Source organism: Crocodylus siamensis, chromosome 9 (genome assembly GCF_052110815.1).
Source record: "Crocodylus siamensis isolate JL-2025a chromosome 9, ASM5211081v1, whole genome shotgun sequence".
NCBI classification, from domain to species: Eukaryota; Metazoa; Chordata; order Crocodylia; family Crocodylidae; genus Crocodylus; species Crocodylus siamensis.
In genome coordinates this window covers 26469385-26491918 of record NC_143403.1, presented here as the reverse complement: position 1 = coordinate 26491918, position 22534 = coordinate 26469385, and the positions used below count along the sequence as shown (strand labels likewise).

The 22534-nt window shown below is 38.9% G+C and overlaps 1 long non-coding RNA gene across 1 annotated transcript in view; it reads left to right on the top strand.

Annotated features, from left to right (window-relative positions):
- The window catches only part of LOC149857242 (uncharacterized), a 72639-nt gene extending 54120 nt beyond the window's left edge, over positions 1–18519 (top strand). The window contains exon 3 of the long non-coding RNA XR_016444097.1: positions 15792–18519. This is a non-coding gene — a long non-coding RNA (uncharacterized LOC149857242). The remainder of the gene's footprint in view (positions 1–15791) is intronic.
- Positions 18520–22534: the final 4015 nt, after the last annotated feature.

The window sequence follows — 22534 nt, the reverse complement described above, 5'->3', positions numbered from 1 at the left end:
CATGGGCTGAAGACCACTGCTATAGTACCATAGCAAACCTCCAGCAAAAACCAGGAGTCAAGGTCTAATCTCTCTAAGGTTAAATAAATAGATATATGCATGCTAAATTACAAGATAGGAGACAGATGTAATCAAATAATTACTCTGATTTTGACAAGGAAATTGAACAAATCAAAACACATGCAATTAATACAGAGGTGTGAGACCTTTAACACAATTTAAAAGACATAGCTTATTAGAAACTGAAGCAACTGTTGTTGGCCAGAACAAGCTAGAGTGATTAAAAAATGTCACGTCATCCATGTTCATGTCATAGAAAGTGGAAATGTGTTATGATGTCATTATGAATATCTGCTAAATGTAACTGAGGATATAGCAGAGGGAACAACTAGGATGGAGGCACGTAGGGAGTGCAGGTACACCAAAACACCGGAAACATTAGATAGAGTGTAGGGCAATGTGAAAAAGACTGAGGAAACTGTTAAATATGGACACACCTGTTGGTTGATATATCCAACAATTATTGACTGAAATCTTTTAATGCTGCTGTTACAGCATAATGTTGTATCAAATCATTGTATTTGTTACTATTTGTCTAGTGAGGGATTTCAGGAAAAAACGCACAAAAAGGAGGAAAGGCATGTTGAAGGGAGCTAAGCTTCAGTGGGATATTGAAAGTTTCCACATATCCTTCAGGAAACAGTGAGTGCAGCACTGTACCACTTGTTAATTCAAGTGCAGGTATCTCAAAAAGGGGGCAAAGCACTTGATTATAGAGCGAAACATAGAAAAAATATGGAGAGAATTGAAAATGGAAAGAAAAAGGGGCAGTATCAGAGGAGACAGACATTCAATTACTCTTTTATCATTTTAAAATGATACAAAACAGTTCTGATTTGACTGCGTTTACCTTCAGATCAAATTTTAAAGCAAACAAAGCCAAATATTCCTGGACTTTCATAGGATTACTCCTGGGTTTAAGTGCTCTAGACTTAGAGCATCATTTGTGAATATTTTAAATAAAATTTGAACATTTCACAAATAGGAGAAGAAATGAAATTCAAATGCACTATTCATTTGAATTATTTACTCAGATCAGGTTCTGTTACATGATGTAGTTATTCCCTAAGACGTCTCAGATTGCTTAGAAGACTTAAATTCTGGTGGCATTCTGCTGAGGTTCTGACCTGTTCGGTTACACAAGGGTTAAATTTGGTCCCTTTTAAGACTTAGGACTTAGTTTATAAACTAAGATATAGGTACTAATAAGAAAGAACACTGGAAATTAGAGAGTATATTCAAACTTGTATACATTGGACATAGTGCGTTCTATCCCACATGCTAAAAACCATGTATATTTCTTTAAATGTAGTGATGAAAATCTTTTTTGCAGTACAAATTGATTCCAAACAGAACCTTGTCAAAGAAATACTGAAGGGTTTACTAAATATTGGGTCTCACAGCAGTACTTTTTGTTTCACTGCTGTCTCTTTACTTAACTTTGAGTTCTGCATCTGTTAGATGAAAACCAGAAGGATGTTGGTTTAATCACTGATTGTAAACCTGACATCGTATACTTTCAGCAATATTATTAGCTAGGTTTAAGGAAAGGAGACACTAAGGGACAAATATAGATGTATGAATTGACTTCAGTGGCAGTTTCCAAACCATATTTTAGGGCAGAATTTAGGTTGGAAATTTGAAATTCTTGTTTGAAAGTAATATATGTATGTCATACCTTGCATTTGTTGGCATTCTCTGGGCTCAGTTAAACCAATGTAATAATGCCATATAAAGAAATTGAGTTGTTCAGGTATACACTAGCCTAATTATTGCAGAATTAGGTGAATTGGAAAAATTTAATTGGGGCACTAGGGGTCTTTCGGAGCTGGCGTAAGCGTCCTTCTCAGTAAATGATACAGTGCATTCAGGATATTGACTATGTTTCCAGACATTTTGCTTAAAATATTCAAAATTAATTAGAAGGCATTTTTTATTATTATTCAGGGCCATGATGCACTTTCTTCCAGTAGGAGGGAAACAAAACTGGAATGTGATTGATATCCTTCTGACTCATCACTCTTTGTGACTGACTCAAAAAGCTGTGAAAATAAGAAAAAATGACAGTAGAATACAGAAGGGTATGTCTCGCTTTTTTGTTTTCAGCACAGAAACATGCTTGGGAAAATCTAAAGATACAGGCTTTGATTCTCCTCTTAATTACACCACTGTAAAACATAAGTAACTCTGGTGCTGTCTTTCAGTTCATTTGCAATGAGCTAGTAAAATTAAGCAGTTAATTCAGCTAAGTAACATTACAGTACCTCCTAGCTTTCCCCAAATAGAATAGGATCTCATATTGTGTATGCAGTGCTACTTTCTGTTTACCTCAACAGAGCATTTTAGCTAGTGAGCATAAGACTGACCCAACCAGTTTCCAGTCTTCTAACCTCATCTGCTTAATATGATGCTCAAATCCTGCACTTGGACAAGAAAATCATCACATCGCAAATGGTCCAGGTATTACAAGTCTCTGTACATAGCTTTTGAGTACTCTGTTCAGGAATTCAAATGTGAAAATGGTCTCCTCATGTTTTTTAAACCTGCTGTCAGTCAAATTGATCCATGGTGTAAATTTCCTAAGGATGGTGGGTTTGCACCATGGATGAATGCAGTTTTCTCTCTTGAAAACTGGTTGAAAGAAAATGAATGGTTTTTTGTCTGTGGGGCTCTAACCTGTTCCCACTGAAGTCTATGGAAAAATCTTGACTGCTTTATTGGGAGCATAATCGGGTGGTTATCATGGTCTGACTCCTCAATCTGCTGGTGCAGAGCTGTTCAATAGAAAAAATGTGATTTCTCTTTTGGTGTTTCCTGATTCTTTTGTTTTTTCTTTCTTTCACTCTCTCTCTGTCTTTTTTTTTTTTTTTTGCACAGTTAACTTTAAGGGGAAATAATTATAAAAGGGCTACATGTTTACTTTTAAACACAGCATTTTTTCCACTCTGCCCCAAGTCTGACATTTTAATGACCTGCTTTGCCTTGGCTTTTACTGGCAGCATATATTGAAGGGGTATTTTATGTACAGTTTCAACATTTGAACAGCTCCATGTTTCATCACGTCTTTATATTGTGGAAAATGTCTTTTAAGTTATTTTTTTTAATTGCTTACTAATTTGAAGGCATTTTTTGCAAACGTCTTAAAATGCTTTTATGTTTATCATTGCTAAGGGTTTTAATTTAAGAAGAGCAAGCAAAGTAAGGACTGCATGTATTTTCACTCACATTACTATCCTAAATGACTCCATGGGGGGTTTCTTATAGGGGTCACTGAAAGGCAGAATGGAATGTTTTTACTTCTTCGCTTTGTCACAGAAATTAGGTTACAGGGGCTGTAAATGCAGGTAATACTTTTTATTGCTAGATTTTCCTCTGTAATGAATATAACATTTCTTCTTTTCATACAGTGATACCCACCAAATGCCTTAGTACTTAACATGTTTACTCTTGGCTTTAACAAGGGTCTAAAGTAATTCCTCTTTAAAAGGCTGGAAGGCAATCCAAGGGCAAAAATAAACCCTGTATGTAAGGATCAGCTGCTGGAAGTGGAGGATCAGGGAGGGAACACTAGCTGATCCCACACCAGTATGTCCTACTAGTTCATCAGTAACATTACCCCTAATTTGGTGAAATAGCAAGAGAAAAAAAAATCTAGAGGAGAGAGGAGAAGTCACAGGTCCAAACTAGAAGGCCAGAAAATGAAAGCCTAGTGAAACACAAATTAACAATTGGCCACTTATTTTTCTGCTATAAAACACATTGCTCTGTACTAGTCTGCCAGAATCCACATTTACATGACTCTACAGTTCCAAAAAAACTTACTCGGTCTCACTATTGCTTTGGGAATTGGGCCACATTGTTAAACCAGGAGAAGCAGCTCCACCTCAGTGAGGCTGCACTCTTTAACAGCTGATCCATCGAGCATGCTACAGTTGTTCAGTATTACTAGACTCCCAGGGCTAGTTCTTTAGGGGATTACACCTCCTTCCCAGCTTTGCTCTTCAAGAGGGCATTAATATTCTCTGAAAGGCGTCCACTCATCTGTAGCTCTGTAAGGCCGATCCACTTTGATCTTAGTCTCAGAAATAGAATGATGGGGGATAAGAGTTCAAAGTATAAGAAGAAACTCAATATGCAAAGAATGTACCACATCTTAATAAGTAAAATGAATTCCCTCCCTTTGTTGTTGTTGTAAAGAAAAATAGTTTAATATCTTTATGGGATTAGGGCTCCGTGGTACTTTGCTAATGAGTGGCCAGAGCTATTAAGATTTTCCTTATGTCTCCAGATAGGCTGGTAAACAAACATCAATAAACAATGGCATGACTAAGGGCCGGTTATTAAGATTTTTGATCTGGCAGGTATTTTATTAATGTGGCTAACGTGTTGAGTTATTTTGATTGTAGACCCAACAGAGCAAATAAACAACACTGAATTTCAATCTCTTCCTTACAAGCAACTTGAGGATTAAGGAAATTACTAGTAATGAATGGGCTGTTTTTAGACAAAGTTTATCACAAATGACCTTAGATTGTAAAGTCTCTGCAATTCAGGCAGCCGCAGATGGACAAGGGCAGTCAGGAAATTGACAGTGTGGATAAAATTCTTTTGTTTCTTACTGGATTGCCTTGTACCGTAGATATGTCATTCACATAAATACTGAGCCTTCATAATAATGACAAATACCAGTAAATTTAGCTTTCATAATTGTATTTGAGGAAGATTAGCATACACCATTCAGTTCAAGTTTTAGTTTTTAGGTTAGCTGCCATTCATATTAATCAGCTTTGTCTTTTTCAGTGCTGCCTTTTCTATGCAAGAGCAATGGGTGAATGCCAATGTTTAATAACCCCCTTATATGCACTAATTCCTTTCCTACCAATTGTGAGATTTTTTTTAAAAATTAAAATTTGTACAATTTGAAGAAAACAATGTAAAAATGAATATTGCTTGTCTTTTAAATGCTAGCAAAACTTCTGGTTTAGAGTCATCTCTCTCTTAAAAGACTATTGCTACACCTCAAATTCCTATGTGTTTTTTCAAATCATATAAATACAGTAGGATTTAAGCTACTACAAAAGACATCATTCAGTTAGATCCATTCCACTGTTAAATAACAATGAAAAAAAAAAAGAGTATGCTAATGGATAAAGTAATTGACAGTGGGGGCCTGATTCTGTTCTGACTGATGACAGGAGGGGTTTTGTCAATGAAGGGGCAGCAACCAGTCCTTGCTTCAGCTTTTTTTATTGCTGATCATTTATAAAGGCTGGAGCCACCTCTGTGGGGATCAATCCCACTTAAAATCACCAGTTTTCTGATTCCTCTTGCTTTACAAAGCAAATGGTATTTTCATTTAATTTTTTTAAATGTTTCAGAAGAATCACTGACTTGCACAATTGAAGCTGGGCATGAAAAATTTGTCAGTCAAAACAATGTCACCCCATAAACTACCCTTAACAACTCTCTTCTCTTCCCTGATTGGAGAGAAGAGCTGCTTAAATTAATTTATTGGGCGGCATCTGTTTGACAGGCACTTGTGTGATGGATTTCTGAACATACTCTGTTCTTAAATGAGTCCTCCAAAAAGATTCTCACTTTTTTTTAACTTTAACCTTTTAAAAGTATAATGGCACAAAGAATTCTTACAGTACATAAACTCTCTCTTATTTAAATCCCAATTTCAAAGGAGTTTAGCTATGACCTGGATTTTAATTTTCTTGGGGATTTTACTAATGCTTGTTGTGGGAAGGGGGGGGAAGCTGTTACATTTTCAACATATTAAATACTAGTTTTATCAGCATACTCATCGCATTTCTAATTCAATTGATTATAGAGCCATGATAGAGCACTGGATATTTGTTATCTTTAGCTTTGTTGCAATTAGAACATAATTTCTAATTTTCATTATTGGGGCATGTTGCAGTAAATGCACCTAAATATTGTTGGATTTTGAAACTGCTTAATTATCCTGTCATTGGTACACTGTTATTTTACATTAAATTGTTTTCCTGGGGACATAAGTTAGATTCAAATAAACTGTTCATTTTTGGCAACGTAGAAGAAATGGAGTCCTTGTAAAAATTAAACTTTGGAGTGAGGAAGTTGGTGATTTTTTTCATTAGTTTCATAGGCCTCATTGTTCCTATTCTGGAAACTTTATAGCTGCAATCACCTCCGGCTAGAATCTGATTTTTACTAAGGTGCTATAATAATTACACTAAGTACTTTCTATTTGTCATTGACAAACAGCAATCCATGAAATGTCACTTAAGGAAAACAGAAATGTTTATACTGTGGTTTAGTTTCCAAGACTTCATGATTTGATTTTTCAGGAATAAGTTCTCTTTTCATTTTTGGTTTTGTATACAAGCAGGGAGGTTGAACATATTAGCCTATGCATAGACGCTTCACCTTAACAAATTGGAGGAGGGATGAAAACAAAAAGTGGGACTTTCAAAAAGTGGGGGATCCTTACAAATGTTGTGCTTAGAAAAAAAATCTGACTTACTGAAAACTGAATATTGACAAGTTTAACTAAATACTGTAACAGCAAAACAAACCAACAAAAACCTTGCAGTTTAATTGTGGATTAGCAGTTAATACTCTGAAATCCACAGGCAATGGGTATCTGCATTGTTATAATCCTAAAATAAAAACTACGTATTTTGTTTTTTTTCAAAGGAAGTTCTTAATCATCTCATTGTGAGCTACCAAACCCTTTAATCAATTCTGGGCCCAATCCTTTTCCTTCCTAGCCCTTTTGAACTAAATTCTGGAAAAAGACTCCTGTTGAAGACAACAGGACTTTCCTAAGGACTACAGCAGCTGGGACATTGACCTTAATGGAACTGACTGCTCATGTAAGTAAGAAATAGGTGAAATTAGGATGTTTAGTCTGTGTGCAGAAAAGCAAGGCTGTGCGGTATGTGGCACCGTAGACGTGTCTGCAGCACCATGTACCACACATTCAGCATCTCTCCACGCTGCAAGGGAGCAGTGCAAAGGAGGGGAGTTTTGATTCCTGGATATCCAGGGGTCAAAAAAACCTGAGCGGTGCACATGGGGCCAGCATGCTCCACTCAAAACTGGAGCCTGGTTGGCCAGAGCCGCACTGCAGCTGCTGGCCAGGCTCCAAGCAGCTGGATTGCTGCTGCTGCTGCTGCCCCAGTAGGCCCCCAGGACTCTGGGTAAGGCTCCTGGGGCCAGCCCAGTGCTAGCCCCTGCCTTCCCTACCCCACTCAGGGTAACCTGCTACATGCCAAAGCACACATGGCACAGGAATTCCCTGGGGACAACTAGTGGTAGCACAAGGTGCACTGCCACTTGTTGTCCCTAGGCAACTAAATGTCTGTGCTCATCTGGATGAAGCCTTAGGGTCTTTTCCTCTTTGCTCCCATTCACTGACTTTATATATGAACTAAAAAAGAAATGAGCAGTGCTATGCTTTTGTCCCTCCCTATGTTGCTGCCAGAAGAAAAATATCAGGGCATTATCTATTAAAGTATATTAGGAAATTACCCTAGATAAGAGTATAGTAGAAAGCATTAGTGATAGAGTTATTAATTGTGCTCTCCAATAAGACACATATTGTTTCCTTAAATAAACTAACAGCCTGAATCCTTTCTTAAAAATTGATTCACATGAACTCAGTTGCAGCATAGATTTAAAGTGTTTTCTGCTGTGTTAAATGTGTCCTAGTATCTGCTTTCACCAATTGGAGCCACAATTCTTGGAATACATACATTTTCATAGTCCTGGCAGAGGGTGATATATCCTGAAACTGGAAGTGGTGGAACATAATAGAAACTTCCCCTAAAATTTGCAGATTTATTTGCAAACAAGGGCAAATATAGCATTAACTGCCGTGCTTGTCAAGCAGCCCCTGGATCAGACCCAGGATACTTGTAGGATAGGTTGCTGTTCCAAGCCTCTCATATGCTCCACCTTTTTATCCAGATCACTTTCTGGTTCTTCAGACAGGGAGAGACTTTTATATCATGTATACAGGCTTGACTTAACAAGGTGATGTTGCATCACTTTAGCTAAGCTGTTGCACTTCTGTATATGGTCAGTCTTGCATTGGTTTAAATCTGGTTGCAGTGGAGTGCACATGCAAAACTGCACTATTTTAACTACATCTGTATCAATACTGTATTTCTGGTTAAACTTGTATAATTTTGTTTGCAAACCAACCTTATAATTTTATATATTGCTTCTCAATTGCTATCTTTTGGTTTCAGCCCTTTCTGAGCACATCAGTGTTATCCTTTTATCCTCAAATAAAATAAATTGACAAGGTATTGAAAGGACTTCAACTTCTGCTTCAGTCTCCTTTACCATCCATCTCAAGGCCCCTCCTTCTCATTCTTGGAAGAGGTCATTGTCTATATATACTATTACTCATAGCAGAATTACACAACTCAAAAAACTTCCAAAAATCCATTTGGCAGACGGGCTTACCAGACTGGCAAAAGAAAAACTCACTCTGTCTCCAATACAGTCAAATACAAAAGCCTGTGGATTTGCCTAATTAAAGTTAATAAACAATGTTATAGGCTGGAAAAAGAGAGAATCATTATTAGTTATAGTAAAAATTTTACTCAGCTTGCCTAGTTTAGTCCAAGAGAAGTCAAGGGCAACTGAGGCCAGTCTTTTGCTTTTAAGCAATAGGTTACAAAAGGAAAACATGTCCCTCTGTTCTACAATACTTGCCATAAAAAACAGATTTCAAGAAAGTAAGATCCTTCCTGTGTAGAAGGCTGGTGTTTTTCTGAGTACTATGATCTCAAACAAAGATAAGGAGGGTAAGACACTGGTCTGGGACTCAGGGGATCCAAGTTCACATCCTGGCTCTGCCAACTCTATTTGTTGTTTTGTGGCTTATTTTCCTGTATCTGTAAACTGTGAATAATAATACTACCCTATCTCATGAGGGAAAGGAGTAATGATGTTTAAATTGATTTGTGAAGTGCTTAGACAATCTGATGATGAAACACCATAGAATAACCTGGGAGCAAAGCAGAACCATTTTAAGGATGAGAGAGGATAGTTATGCTAAACTGCTTCCTAATGGCAATTTGTGTTGCAAGACACTATGCACAGACAGCCTGTCAACTATGTCATCATGCTGTAAGTGCCATGCTTAAAAAGGAGGTGTGCATCATAAGCTTTGTACTGTATCAGAAAGACTGAGATAAAAAACTTTTGTGTGTTCACATTGGGCATTAGGGCTGTGCAAAGCTTCAGTCCCTAATTCGGTTCAGCAGAGATTTGCCCTGATTCAGCCCCACCAAATTGATTTGGAAAGATTCAGAGATTCAGACATAGAGATAGCTTTAAATCTTTTTTCTACATACCTCTAGGTAGCAGGCAGCTCGTGAGTGCTGCAATGCTGGGGCACATAGAGCATCCCACAGGAGCATGGGGGGCTCCCCAGCATGCTCAGCAGCAAACCCAGAAGTTGACCAAAAGTACTTCTGGGCCCCTTCTGGGCCCACTGGGAAGCATGCTGGGGGACCCCCCCCCCAAACCCCTAGCTTGGTGGTTGGTGCCTCCTGGGTCTGGGGGGCGGCACCTGGGTTCCCCCTGCAGCTGATCGCTGAGCTGGAAGGGCATGAGGGGGCCCCACTGCATTCTCCCTGGCAGGCCCAGAAGTGGTCCTGAAGTACTTCCAGGTTCACCGCTAAGCACATGGAGGGGCCTCCCACACTCCTGTGGGATGCTCCATGCACCCCAGCATCACAACGATCATGAGTTGTGCCTGCTACCTCAAGGAATGTAGAAAAAACTTTTAAAGCTGTGTCTGTGTCCGAATCACTGATTCTCCAAATCAGCATCAAATCTTCAGATTCGGATTCATCTGAATCAAATCAGGGACAGTGATCTGAATCAACAAATCAAATCACTGTCCCTGATTTGAGCCAAATCTGAATTCGAATCAAGTAGGATCCACTTTGCACAGCCCTGGTGGGCATGTCTACACATTTCCCAGACTGCACAGTTGTTACTATGCAGACCTTTAGTACTTGTTTAACCAAGTACTAAAGGACTGCAAAGTCCCAACACCGCACGGGTTGCTTCCAACACTACTGCGCAGTAGTGTCAGAATCATGGTTCATGCCCGTCAATGCTACACCGCATAGCACTAAGCTACATCAACATAGCATGTCCCTATGGCAACATAGCGTCTCATGTAGATGCACCCATTGTGTTGGTTTCAGATTTGTGTGTGTGTCACAAATAGAAAATATTGAAAAGAGTTGCGGCTTAACAGCTTAGCTTTTTTCTTTGAGAAGGAATAGAATTAGAACATGCTTGTGCTTGGCTGGGACTTTAGAATAGATTTTATTATTAGAATTATAAATTAGGCCTCTGGGCACTAACCAGACAATAACTTAAAACATTATTCAGAAAATTAAGCTGCCACATGGCCAAATATATACTATGGTTGGGAATGCCAAAATACTGCCTTTCCCCATCCACTATACTCCTGAGGGGTCTGTTGCTTATTGCAATAATAACTGGTATAGTGCTGGAATAAGAGTCACCCCTCCCAGTCTCCCATCTGACCTTTACAACTAGACACTCTTAGATTATGTTGGCTGACTTTTCAATCATACAGGTGGTAGATTTCACTCACTGCTCATTCTCATTAGCTGTATAAAGAACTCTTGACTTTTCTTCAGTGATAAAGTAGGAGAAAAACTGTGGATTTTCTGTTGCTCCCACTGGGTGCATCTACACATTCATTAATGTGCCATAATCACGTAATGACTTCATGTGCTGTAATTGGCGCTACCAGCATAAACTTTTTTTGTGATGCTAATGCACAGTAGACTAATTCTGCACATTAGCATGGTTTTTGCCTGCCACACTAATGCACAATAGAATTAGCCTGCTGCATGTTTAGCATCTCATGTAAACTCCCCATTGTGCAGCAACATTAGTGGCTCATCAAGTTGGTATTCTGCAATGGCACCAAGCAGAGATCTAGGAGCCATTCTTTTGCTCTTCATTTTCCACAGAATTACTGGTCAAAAACACAGCAGCGGCAGCGGTGTTACCATATGTCACCTGGTACCAACTTGATCTGTTTGCCATTACACAACCTACAAAGTCTGTGAGTGTAAGATATAGTGGCGCTATATAAGTCATTAGAAGTTTTGACACTGAGTTTAACAGGGCTAGGATTTCGACAGTAGTATCTGTAAAAGATCAGTTTTCTTGGTGGTTTCTTTTAATGTTGCTGGTGGTGATGGTGGTGCACTGTGATCAACTGATCTCAAACTTTAGTTTAGCAAGGGCTTCGGTTACATTGCAGATTAATCTGGTTACCTTTAGCTCCTTCAGTCCTGAAAATGGTGGGTCATTTGTACATTATGCTGGTTGCACAGCCACTTCTTGAGGTCTGTGACAGGAAAGGGGAAGAGGTAGCTCATGGAAATCATTCCATTTCAGAGCTGTGAAAAAAAGCAGACTTTGGAGGAGGGCAGAGGGTAGGAGAAAGGAAGCAGTCCATTTGAGGTCTCCTGCAGCTGTCTGGCAGTGACTTGAGAAGCTTCTCCCCATGGGTGACTGGTGCCTCCTGAGTCTGGGGGAGCACCAGTGGCTGATTGCTGACCGGGGGGAAGGGGTGTCTTCCAGAAGCTGATTGTCGACTGTGGGAGAGGGGTCCCCCAGTGTCCAATTGCCAACCCTGGAAGTGCTGGCAGCAAAACCATAAGTGCCACTGGTGCTTCTCTTGGTGTCCCCACTCCCCAGCTAGCACCAATCTTGGGGAGGGGGGCACCAGCCAACGCTTCTCTTGGTGCCTACACTGAGTTTATTCTGTGTATTAGTAAGGCCAGGTATAGACATTATACTTTTACTGATACGTGTGTTTGGAAACCAATCTATACCCATAACAGAACAGAAATTTGGCACACAAAACCAGTCTATACCCATAACAGAACAGAAGTTTGGCACACACAGACTGATTTAAAAATGGCAGAACCCAGTCCAAGATTTGCTCTGCCCCCTGCCCCCCAACCAAAAAAGGAGGAATGTGTGTTCACTACTAATCTAAACTATGCCGCTTACAAAAAGCTGAATAACTTAGATCAATTCTGCCTTGGGCCTTTTGAATGTTTGTACCTAGCCTTAGAATAAGGTTTCATGTGCAGTAAGGAGGTTTTTTTCCATAAATGCTAACTGTGCAAGTTCAAGGTATCCTAAGATAGTTGCAGAAGTGTTCTGATTGCATTTTTTTTCTTTAAATATTTTTAGTTAACCACTAAATCTAAAAATTATTTATTCTTACACATTTAATTTTCATAGCATCTTCTTCTTGAAAGTTTAAAAAGAAGGCCCTTTGCATTTTGGTCTCTACTTCTGCTACAGATTCTCTGCAGGCCAAGCCAACACCCAGGGTCCAAATTATCTAAATATATGGGAAATTTTAAACTGGATCCAGCTCCAAACTTTTTATCTTGAGCCCAGAAGTAGAAATGTTTCATTTGTGTTGAAATATATTTTTGATTTATGACACATACTTTTATATGTATTGCTTTGAAAACTGAAATAAAAATCAAAGGAAAAACTAAATAGGAATTTTCTCTCTCTTTCTCTCTTTCTTTCTGTCTTTCATTCTGTCTTTCAGTTAATTGAAAACCACTAATACCTTCCAGCCATTCTTTCCGACTATCCCAGTGTTTTCTTCAATTACCATTACACAGCGCAGCAGTGCACTGTCCACTAAAGTTCATAGGAGTCTTTCTATTGACATCAGTGAACACTGAAACAGACTGGAAGGCAGGGAGGGGGGAGAGAGGGTGAAACCAAAGGTTAGAAAAATTAAGCAGATCATTCAGAAAGCTTCCTCTATTTTTGTACAGCACCTTACTCTTCACGGGTGCTACCACAAATATATAACAACAATAAAATAACCTTTGCTGGTGGCTCTGATAAGCTTTGTTGTATCAGAGATGACAATTATGTTTGTCAATAAATCCAGATTTTTTTCTTTCCAGAGAGCTATGTATCACCATTTACAGAACACAGAGCTAAGATTAGTACCTATCACAAATTGTGAAAATCCTGTTTCATTTGCATCTGCCCTACCTTTTCAAAGAATCCATACTTCAGTATCCTTCATTCTTTGTTCTGATTAAGTTGTAATCATCCAAAACCAGATTCTGAAGCTTTCCCTCCTCCCTCTCCTTCTCCCACAGAGACCGTGTTTGTTTTATACCCAAATGTGACATTGTACACTGGTGCAATCGAAAAAGGCTGCAATGATCAATTGAGGGCCCAATCAAAGCCTAACAGATAGGCAGCCATTCGTCGCTGTTTGATATAAAAGGTGTTTTATTTCTCATCACTTTTTTGTCACTGAAAGAATGCTTCCTACGTGCGGATTAATTAAAGTGTAAACATTAAATATTGATTGATGCATTATCAGCATGGAGCAGTTGCCTCCACTCAGATTGATTCCTGCAGTGATTTATTGTCATATTTGTGGAGTCATTTCACTCGATAACAAAGAGAAATAGCCTGCTACCTCTGCCTTTCCAGCTTGGCTTCCTTCTTTTCCTCTACACCTCCTGTGCAGTTACTTTTATTCTTCTAGTTCCAAGAACTAAAGCATCATCATCCTACTTTTGAGAAAAGAGTTTAAGGCTTTCAGTTTATCTGGGCATTTATTTAGCCAGTTAACAGTCTAATGCTGAGAGTACCAAACCTCTTTTCCCAAAGGAACATCTATGGTTAATGTTTCCATTTTATTATACTACAAAAATGGCTTCAGTTACCCTGATATTCAGGCAGAACTTTGTAATCACAGATTCAAATGTTCTTAGTTTAACCAGTTGCCAACTTGGCAGAAGGTGAACTTTCAACAGAGTAACTTTGTTTAGGTCAATTTTGTGGCTAACTTATCCAATTAGTTACTTTAAGTCAAAGCTCAGTGTAACAATAGCAGATCAATTGGAAGAAGTCTACGTTTTTTTTCTCGTTTTCTTTAGGACAACTGAATAAAAGAGAAGCCTTCAAAAATGACTATATACTTCAAATCCTATGTAATATTAATTTAAAGCTCTGATTTATAATTAGAAAATCCTGTTTTCCTTTATATTGAATTGGTCTGGCTACTGGACCTTGGTCCACACAAACTGGATGATCGAATACCTTCCCTTGTCTCCCCTGAAACTCTCACTTCCTTATTCTCTGTTCAACTGCACCAGGAATTGACTATTCCACAGCACAGCTCATTGTCATATCCACTGCAGACAGCAGACCCTGTCAAAGGGAGCAGTAGCCCCAGCGTCATGTACTTGTTCAATAGTGCAAGATTACTCTATCCCTCCTCTCTAGGTTTTCCCTGGGAGGACTGCCATTCAGCATATTTACAGCCAGAAACTGACTGTTCTGGCTGCATGGATGCTTCCTGATCCAATCAGCTCTGAAAGAAAATTATTCATGAAGCCACTTTGTTCTACAATAACAAAACATACTCAGTTTTATATACATTTTGGAGTATCCTTAGCTTTTGTTTAGCCTGTGGAGATTTGGACTAGTCAAAACTGGCTGAAATTGGACATATGAATGAGACTAAAAAAAAGCAATAATAGGAAACTGACAATCTCCATTTAGCCAAGCAGTAAAACATTAACCTGTAGTCAGAGTAGCAACAACAAAACTAACCTGGTGAATTGATGGTGGAAGATAATTCCACTTCCAAAGAAGAGAATCATAAGAGCAGTTTTCTAAATAAACTATGTCAACATCCAACTAACTTTCTAAGAATAGTGCACTATGATTTCTCTGAAAAGCTCTTTCAGAAATTGCATGGAACTTTACTTAACGTCAGTGTTGGACTCTATGACTTCAACTTCTGCTGCTGCCCACACTTAGAAAAGAAGAAAAAACTTAAGAGCAAGTCAAATAGACTAGAGCAAGTTACTATTCTACAGATAAATCCAGGCTGTAGTACAATGCTCTTACTTTAATTCCATCCTCTAAATGCAGCTTCTAACTTCTGATCTTCCCATCCTACTCTTAAATCTGATGTGCTGACTTCTGTAGATTGATATCTTTATTAGGCCTGTTCCTATCTTGTCCCTAAAATAAAATAAAATATAATAAAATGAATTAATAAAAACCTCTTCTCACACGCCAAACTGAAACCAAAACATGGTAACTGATCTCGATTCCTTACAAATAATGCTCTTCCCAGATCAACTTCTCCTTCCCCTTGTTTTCTCTTGCATTTCCCTTCCCTCTATCTGGTGTTGCTGTCATTTTTCATTAGATTGTCAGCCTTATTTAGATTGTCAGCTTTTCTGGTCAGAGACATTGTATTTCTGTTTGTCTGTAAACTGCTATGCACACCAATGAAAGTATCTAAATAATAATCACTATTACCATGAATGCACACAGTAAATATATTTTCCCCTGATATAAGCAGAGAGGGCTTCCAACACTGTTGAGAATGTCCATAATAAATGTAGCTATTCTAAAGTGTGATACTTAAAATTTAACATATATAATAAGGGCTTTTCATCCAAAGATTCTAATGCATTTTGTGCCCTTACAAATGTATCAAATACTTACACTAAATATTTCTAGGTGTATTAGATAAATGTCTTTTATCTTACCAAAAATCACATTCCCATTACATTTAAGAAGCTTAAGAGATAAAGGCCTATCTGACACACTATACTATGAATACTATATCAGTATTATTTATTTAGCACAGGACACATACAACAGGATAAATCCCTGCCCAAGAGACCTTCCACTGGAAAAGCTGAATGCTGCACTTTGACGCCTACATGGAATCTCCCAATGCATTCATTGCCTTCAGGGGAAGCTGTGCACAGATGCAAAGGACAGAATTTGCACCCGAATGGAAGCAAATGTGTGGAGAAGACATCAGCGCTGGAAGGCTATGTGAAAGAAGAGAGTTCTGTGATTGTAAAGACTTTTTTATTGATACAAGTTAGTCAAAAAGTCTTTGTTATGGCAGGTGGCTTTTTAGCTGATTGGCTTGGTCTTTGATTTAGTTTTTTTCCTGTCCACCAATAGATTAACCTGCTAGTCCTGTATTTTGGTGTAGTAGGCTATTAAAAGTAAAGCATTGCGTTTCTGCTTAACAGTTCTGCAAACAAATCTGTTTGTAGGCTTGATTTATTTCTGTGTTGACCCCCCAGAAACATTCTTAGCAGGCCCGAGTGTGGTGGACAACTAAGTAAAATTAACAGACGTTAGCAGTACGTGGTGAAGTCATGGAAACTGTGAGGTTAGTTGTCTGAGATAGAAAATGGATCTCTATTCAGTAGGTTGTAAAGTCATCTTATAAAAACTATAACTGCTTTAATATTATGTCTAAATGGAGATCATTGGAGATTGTTATTTACCTAGGGCCCAATCCTGAAAGGAGTTTTAAGTACTCAGCAATTAAGGTCCCACCCATTTATTTGGGCGGGAGTTGTATGTAGGTATCATAATACAGGATCAGGCCCTAAATTGTATAGATGAGATGAGATATTCAAAATATGTAACAAATGATTTCAGTACATCTGTTTTCAAAAATGAAGACTTGGTTTACCTCCATTCAAAATTCATGTTCTCATATATCTTCATAGAGTGATTTCTTGGAAGGTGACTTCTTGGGTTATGATAAGGACTTTTCTCTGATCACATAAAATTAAACCTCAGGTAAATATATTTAAAAAATTGGTGGTTAAAGATTTATAAAACCCAGGATGAGTATTGGATGAAATATATTTAGGAATGTCTGTTTTAATCCAAGTATTAAAGACCCTCAAATTCTGCAGAAATTTAATTTTCTTCTGTAAAAAAAAGTTGATAATAGCATGAATAAAAATGTTTTATGTATTTCTGACTGTAAAACATACTGCAGTCCTTAACATTTTACAAAACATATTTGTTTTGTCATCAAATGGTAGTCAGGTATTAATTCAAAGCAAAAGACCTAGTTTTATTAATTTTTTGCTGACCTGAATCCAAACATCAACCTACACTACAAATTTTGAATTTCCAATTTGTATTACCCTACTACTTTAATGTATCTGCATAAGGCTTGACAAATGAATACCTTCCACCAAAAATTGTGATATTTCCTTTCCAAAAATGACTTTATCATTTTGTAGCAACAATTACAGGTTGCATGAGATTGCCAAATGTGTTATTTCCTGAAATTGCATGTAATTGGTTTTGAAAAGATTGAAACATAGTTTTGAAGTTAGTTAAATGCATATCATCTTTATAACCGCTTAAATCATGTTATTTAACAATTCCTGAAAATTGAATACCTTTGATAATAAATGCAAATTAGGGGGCAATAAATTATAAGTTGTAGGGTGACCAATGTCTGATTATATGTAATATAATTAACTCCATCCTTCTTCACATAGTGTTTATCTTAATAATCAGCCTATGTACATTAGAATAACTTAAAACGTTTGGTGTCTAGCTTTTTTTCTTTAGTTACTTGTGCTGTATATTTTATAATTATTTTGTAAGTCAGCAGAGTGAAATTCAGGATTTAATGGCTGTCCTTTAAAGAAAGCGTTATGTTAACAGTAATTCTGCTAAAAGTATGATACGGCTTTTAAATACTTCTCCATACAAGCCTGTGTGATTTTGTTCAAAATAGCCTTTTATAATTGTTTTCCTCCTTTTTATACATAATTTTAGTATTTTGCATCACAGATGATGCATTGTTTTTCTTATTTGGATCCAGGACTGTGAAAGAGGCTGACAAGCAACACTTTAACCTTATTCTACTGAATTTCTTTGCTTGTACTGTATTCTCTTGAGTTGCAGTGGGATTTGGAATTAACAGAGGCTCTATTAGGATAAATTGTGGCAGTCCAAAAATAATCTGGCTTCATTCTTAGAATGCAACTTGTGTTATGATAGAAATTAACATTTCTCTGACCTGTAATTAACTGTGTCTCCTTGTGCTATAAATAAGATATGGCAAACTATAGCTGGAGTCAACTATATCTTAAGGTCAACTTATCTATAGCTGTTTTTTATTTATAGCTTTTTATATCTGCTAATGACAGGGGAGTTCAGGGTACAGACAATAAAGAACACAAATAAAATATGTGAATGCTTTCTTCAGCCTTATTTCATGTATTTCTTATAGCAGTATCAGGCTCGCGTCAAATTTTTCCTATGCTTGGAAATCTCTGGGGTGGGTGTTTAAGTCTTTGATGCTGCTAGTAATTCCAGCCCTCACCATTAAAGCTGCATTTTCTAACTGTCCCTTGGTAATTGTTGTGAGGACGTAGACAAGTAAGACTATCCAAAGGCATCACTAAGGTCAAACTGTGGTAGAAAGTGGTCTGATTTTATCCTGGAGATTGATGTTTGTATCACTTTTTTTTCGATTCAGCAGCTGGGGTTATAAAATGTACTTGCAATCACCGATAACATGTTAGATCAGACTACAAGTGGAGTAACACAGTATTTTATACACTGTGTGTGGTTTTATGTAATGCGATAATAAATCAGTCTATGGACAAAGCTGTTTTGTAAATTTCAGTGAAAACTCAAGCACTAAAAATATTGTTACTTTTGGATTAAAACTTGAGAATGAAAGACGTGCAACTCTTTAGACCTGTGGCATTGTTTCAATTCACAAACTTTTCCAGCAGGCAGTAAAAAAAGGGGGAGTATGAAGTAGTAATGTAAGAAGACCTTGTCTTCTATGTATTATATTTGTATTCACATAGAAAATAAATACAAATAGACATATAACCTAGCAAACAAAGCAGAGCATTCACATGATAAAATGCACTTTATTTTCATAGGTGAAAAGTCTTCATCAAACATGAAGTAAACAAATTGATATCATTAGATTAAGAAGAAATACCAAGTGAATCATTTAATTTGACATTTCATGGGGGAAAATAATGTTCTATATTATCAGCAGAATTTTAAAGCATCTTAGCTTTTTCATCAAGATACAGAACCCCACATTTTTTGTGAAATTTTCTAAAATGTAGGTGGTGAAAGCATATACTGCAAAAGAAGTCTGCATAAGGCAGAATATACACTTATTCTTCTCATCAAACTCATTTTATTTCAAAGGATATCAATGAAGCTTTCATAAGAATAATACATCTTGTTCGACCATTTAATAGAGGTGTATTTGAGGGGAAAAAAATGAGATATGAAAACAGAGACGAGAGAATATAATAATATGCTGCTCTTTAACAGCACCTTCTGGCTCAAGACCTTAAGGCACATTAACCAATTAGACTTACATCCCCATGAGACTGGTATTACCATTTCTTTCTTCAAACTTCCCCCATAATGGGCTCAAAATAGTTACAGAATGAAAATGTCTCTTAAATTGCTGAAGCTATTTCTTCAATAGCTGAATAAGACCCAGTTCCTGAAATTACCCTTTTCTTAGCCTCAGAGTCAAACAGAAGAAGTCTAAACCACACTGCTCCAAAGCCTAGTTCACCTGGATAAAAAAGGCACTTGTCTCAGAAGTTTGGAGAGATAAGTATGAATATTTCTTTAAAATATACTTGCTTTTTTTTTCCATTTTTTTTTCCAGATTTTTTTTGCTAATGCCCTTCACTTCAGGGTACTTAATGTGAATAGAAAGCTGATTAGCCAACATATAGAACAAACTGCATTTGTACATTAATTTAAAACTTTTAGAACTGACATGTGAACAACGTTTTTGTTTTTCTCAGATAAAATCCATCTTTTCTTAGCAAGATTGCCTTGGAAAGAAAGGAAACCTGAGTCATCCAGGACAGATAAAATAAGAATCAAATCTGACCACCAACATTTTTGGATAAATAATTTTCTCTTCTAGTTTCTTAGTGGGATTAGATACAGAAATTATTAAATGCATTTTAGCATGCTATTTATTGTGGCTTCAGCGCAACCCAGAAATGACTGTGTCAAAAGCTATACACAAAATGCTTTCTGATCTTATTTCCACCAATACAGGTGACCCTCATAATTCATGGGGAATATATTCTCAAAATGGCGAAATCTGCAAAATTCAGCAGCTGGAGGGGGGAGGGAGGCATGGCTCCGGCAGAGACAGCAAGAGCCCAACGGCAGCAGCAGGAGCCCAGCGGCAGCAACAGCAGAAGCCCAGCAGCAGCGGTGGCAAGCGTGGAGCTCCCAAGGAGCTCCTATAAGTGTATAAAGTGTATTTAAAATGTAGGTTTGACAGTCGAAACATTTGAAACTGCAAATACCGAACCTGTGAATAGCGAGGGCTTCCTGTACTACATATCTATAACTTCATAGGATAAATGGTGCAAGATTAGAATGAAGTTCTAGGCCAGGGACAGGAATTACATATGAACTAGTTTAAGTGATTAGAAACTGGTTAAACCTGTAACAGAACAGACATTCAGTGTACATAAACCAGTTTGAAAATGGCTGAAACTGGTTTGAGATAAACCTCGTTGAATGTAGTATCAGACTTAACTGATTTGGGTCAAATCAGTTTGTGCAATGTCTGTCCCAGAGTCCTTGCTGGTTTAAGTTAAATCAGACTCCCCCAACATCCCAGCATGCTCTCCTGGCTGGGTGGGGCTCTATGGTCCACAGCCGGGCTGGCCCCTCCCCTCTGCTTCCTGACTGGAGCTCTGGCAGAGACTTGCAGGCACAGCAGAATCTGCTGGCTTCCCTGTACCCCGCTCCCCCACCCTCACCACTCGCTGCTTAAGCAGAGATCCTTTCCTTCTCTCTCCCACAGCACAGCCTGGACTGTAGCCAGCATGTGGTATGTTAGCTAATGCTGTGTAAGGCAAATAGGACATTGTCCGCTTAGGCCTTGTTGGAGCTAATCAACAGCTTAGCTGGTAATGTCCCTGTATTTCTTCCTTGGAAAAAGCTGTTTAAGAAGAGCTTGAACTAATGAGCAAGGCTTTGTTTTCTGATGGGATGCTAAATGCTGATAACAGAGCTGATAAATGCTCTGTTATCAAGAAGGGAGGGAAACACCTCCCTAATCATGGCCTGGCCATGCCTCCCTCAGATTAATCCTGTGGAAGGGAAAGGAGGGCTGCTCTAGTGCTCCCTGGCTTCTATCCTGAGCCACTGCAGGCATGTGCCTGAATTTCCTCTGTCTAGAGAGAACATCTGTCCACTTACAAACCAGTTTAGCCTAGCCAGGTTAGCCTAGCCAGATTGAATCAATTTGGGCTCAGGCTTTTTGAATGTCTGTCCCTAGCCTTACAGTCCAAGGGCCAAAACTGGCATTCACACCCATGCATTATTGTTGACTTTTATGTACTTAGAGCAGGTGAAGGCAACCTTTTTTTGGCCAGAGTGCCAAAAAATCCACAATGTCTACTTTGGAAGGTGCTGGAGTGCCAGCATGCCAGAAAAACAAAATGAGGGCGGGGGTGAGGGAGTACGTGGCAGGATGCACTGCATATTAGTATATTTAATCATCATAAATGTTGCCTTTGTTGTATATTCCTTTTTTGTTAAGCATGTTGCAATGAAAGAGAGAGAAAAAAAGAGAAATAAGAGAAAGAGGAGAGAGAGAAAGAGAAAGAAGGAAAGAGAAAGAAAAAAGAGGAAGAGAGAGAGAGAAAAAGAAAAATGAGAGCAGAGGGAGAACCAGACACATACACACACATAGAGAACCAGACACACACAACCACATGTGCACAAGCACAGAAAACCAGAACACACCCAGAGCAGACACATGCACACACACATCCAGAATCAGACGTGTGCGCACACATAGACACAGAGAACCAGATGCACAGGTGCAAAGAGCAGGGCTGCTGGGCCACCAGATAAAGTCTGACCCAACAGTTTTCCTGGGCCCACCAGAGCCCCTGTGCTTTCCCAGGGAGCCAGCCCCTGGGCTCCAGCATGGCCAGGTGAGGCCCTGGCCTGGAGCCTGCCCATCAGCACAACCACCCACCCAGCTAAGCCCACAAAGGTGCAGCGCTCCTTGTGAGGGGCAGCACCAGCCTCATCCTGGTAGGTGGGAGCAGGTAGGAGTCAGGTGGGCTCAGCTGCAAGCCCTGCTGCAAGCAGCCCAGGCTCCATGGTTGACAGCAGCTACCCAGAGCCTGGGCCAGCTGCAGCCAGGAGGCTGCAAACAGTTGCTCCAGGGCTCTGTCACCCCCATACCAGGGGTGCATGTGTGCCTCACAGCACACAGTGCAGGGGGGAGCCTGAGGCAGCACAACCCTGGCCTCTCCCCCACTGCCGGCACAGAGCTGATGACTGGGCTCCAGAGCCCGGCGCAGCTGTTTGTAGCCAGCCTGGGCTCTGGGCAGCTGCAGTAGGCAGCAGGCAGGCAGCAAACAGCTACGCTAGGCTCCATAGCCCCAGCATCAGCTCCATGCTGATGGCAACTGTACACACACCTCAAAGTGGACAGCAGGGATAGGGATAGGGCATGGGGCACCACAACCCTCCCACTGTCCACTAACCCAAACTCACTTAACCCAAACTC